The 3,091-nt window shown below is 33.2% G+C and overlaps 1 non-coding gene across 1 annotated transcript; it reads right to left on the reverse strand.

Annotated features, from left to right (window-relative positions):
* Window positions 1-2,481: 2,481 nt before the first annotated feature.
* On the reverse strand, window positions 2,482-2,592 carry LOC142838531 (U6 spliceosomal RNA). The gene has a single exon (XR_012908585.1). It is a non-coding gene; the product is annotated as a U6 spliceosomal RNA (small nuclear RNA).
* Window positions 2,593-3,091: the final 499 nt, after the last annotated feature.

Below are 3,091 nucleotides of genomic sequence, written 5' to 3' on the forward strand. Positions count from 1 at the left end.
AATAGACTGAACTTTAGACTTTTAAATAAGTTTGAGGCTGTTCTAGACTATGGGGACTTTTGAATTTGGACTGAATACATTTTTACATTATTATATAGTTATAAGTCTTTGGGGGCCAGTGAGTGGAATGTTGTGGTTTGAAAGAAAGTGACTTCCAAAGAGATTGGCACTGTTAAGAGGTAAGGTTTTCTTTTGTTGTTGTTGTTGTTGTTGTTTTTCGCAGTAAGTGCGGCCTTGTGGGGGAAATTGTGTTGTGTGAATTCCTTCAGCCAATAGCCCTTAAGATACCAGTGCAATTTAGGTGTTGTTTCATGTACTGTAAGTGAAGACAAAAAGTGTGTCTGGTCCCCCTTTTTATTTCTGCTGGATTCGGTTCCAGTTCCCAGCACATACAGAGGACAACAAACTGCTACCCGTACTGTGAATTTATCCCGAAATAAATAAACCTTTGCTATACTCCATTCTGGGCTATTGTGGAACTCTTTGATACTACTACCATGTGTCCACTGTGAGGGTGGGCTTTGAGGTCTCATTTGCTCAAGCCATGCTCAGTGTGGTACACAGTTCATTTACTGTTGTCTGTGAATCAAGATGTAGAAATCACAGCTCCCTCTCCAGCATCATCTTGCTGTAATATGTGTGTGTGTATGACTGTGTATTATTTACTGGTGTAATTCAACATACGGTCTTCCTAATTAAATATAAATCTACAAAGCAAACTTGGAAGAAAATAGAAAGTTTTTTAACTTTGGAGTATACAGCCAAACTATCAGACAAAAAAGAAAAACATTATGGAAAATGTAAGTAAAGTAGGCCCAATAGAAATGAAACGTTAAAACCTAAACAGCAGAAATATATTAACCACGGTTTAATTGATAAAATTAGAGAAAAATTGGCATGTAAAAACATCAACTTCCAACATACAAATACAAACACCTATATACATACACTCAGATACATATTTTCATTTAGATTAATAAATTTTTATTTATATATATAGAGAGGGAGTATTAGCTTATTTATGTATAGGAATTGCAGAAGAATAAATATTAATGCTAATTAAGTCTTTGAAAAGAGGTCAAATAACGGTAAAGGAATTTTATTTGATATTCCTAAATACAAAATATGAAGTGTTATACATATGAGTAACAAAATTCTCATATGTAGAGAATATGAAATGATGAAAACCTTGGAAAATACATGTAGCTGTTTAAACATTCCCTACACAATTATCAAATATTTCTTCTGTTTGCTGTATACTTGATAACACAACTTCTTAATCTGTGAGTGTTCGTATATGGTCCACGTAACTAAATGTGGGCATCATGGCAGAAGTGACAAGGTTTTTAAATGCGCAGTAATGGAAAATCTTACTGCAGATCAAACATGTATCAAATCCTCAATGCCACCTGTGTTGCATCTTGTCACTTCATTGTAGTCTTGTTTCAAATTGAATAGCTTTGGAATTCAATGTTTTCTGATCTTTTAGAAACACAATGATTTATTGATGAAAATAATGACTCTTAAAAGTAGATTTATTTATTTTAATTTTTTGTGTTTTGCCTGCATGTACGTATGTACCTGTCTGGTGCTCAAGTTGGTACCCTTGAAACTGTAGTTTTGGATGTTTTGTGACCTGCCATGTGGATACTAGGAATCAAATCTGGGTTTTCCAAATGAGGAGCAAGTGCTTTTAACAATTGAGTCATCTTTCCAGACATGGAAAACAATGGCTTTTCAATATTTTCTATCACCATTCTTTAACATACAAATATAAAATTATATTATATGTTTTCACAATATGTCATGTTAGAATGATTGTTTTTTAAAAAAAAATCTTTTGATGAACTTAACTTTCATTTTTAAAAACTCACTAGATTAGCTTTGGCCTGAGAGTAGGACAGAGAGTCTAATAACTGAGAAGACTGTAAACATTTCAGTTTGTACTATGTATTTAATGTGAAGCCACGTTGTAAGCATCAACTACAATAAAATAAAAATACTGACCATCTCCAAAAAGCATTCAAAATTCTCTAGGATTTATAATATCCAATTTTTACTCATGAAAATTTATATAAAATAAATAAATATATTGACCCATTAGTGTGAAAGTTTTATGTTATTTTTGCTAGGTGGAGAATTCAATGCATTCTAAATGAAAAAGTATTCTAAATAAATTTCTTCATCACTTATTTTCATACAATACTGGTCTGTGTATCCATTTTATACATCTATAATCTGGGAGTCATCTGAACATTTTTTGGGTGGAAGCAGTTTTGAATGAAATCATTTGTCTGAGTGTAAAGAAATAAGTGGGAAAACATTCACTGTATCCTTACTTGAAATGGGAAAAAGCTCGAAACAAGTTAAATATCCTTTTGTGATTATGATAAACTGCATACTTATATAGCTCTCTTCCACATACCTGTATGAGTTATTAAATTTGAATTATGTATATCAGCTGCAGGTTGATTTTGTTTAAAACATGTGGACTACTTCATGAATTTGTGTTTCATCCTTTAAGGCACAGAGGCCATGCTAATCTTCTCTGTATTGTTCCAATTTTAGTGTATATGCTGCCAAAGCAAGCACACATACTGTGTTTGCAGCACTTATGTTCATTCATGGTACTAAATATAAATCTAGCTTTTACATCTCAACTGCTATTAAATTTCCATAAATATGGAACGTGAGTTTTCTGTTCAATTTTTTTATATATATGGTAAGTAAACCATGATGTATTCTGTAAAAATTTTAAATCACATAAGTCAGTTTCCATCTTTAGTGTATGGTGAGAACCTATCCGGTAACCACAGAAACAAATCATAAATATTCCATTTTAGGGTTTTGGTGGAAATTGGAAAATGGGGGTGAGTTATTGGAATAGGAAAGGGTACAGACAAGTTAATTGCATCTTTAAGGTTGTATTTCTTTGCCTGTGCCTGTGTGTGTATGTGTGTGCGAGCGCGCGCACGCGAGAGCGCTTAGACTTGTGTGTTTGTGGATTTACAGGTGTGCAAGGTGTGTCTCCACACGTGTGTAAATGTATGTGAAAGCAAGAGGACAACTACTGGTCTGTTTCACAGGCAAT

This window comes from Microtus pennsylvanicus, chromosome 19, assembly GCF_037038515.1.
Source record: "Microtus pennsylvanicus isolate mMicPen1 chromosome 19, mMicPen1.hap1, whole genome shotgun sequence".
In the NCBI taxonomy this organism is placed as follows: Eukaryota; Metazoa; Chordata; class Mammalia; order Rodentia; family Cricetidae; genus Microtus; species Microtus pennsylvanicus.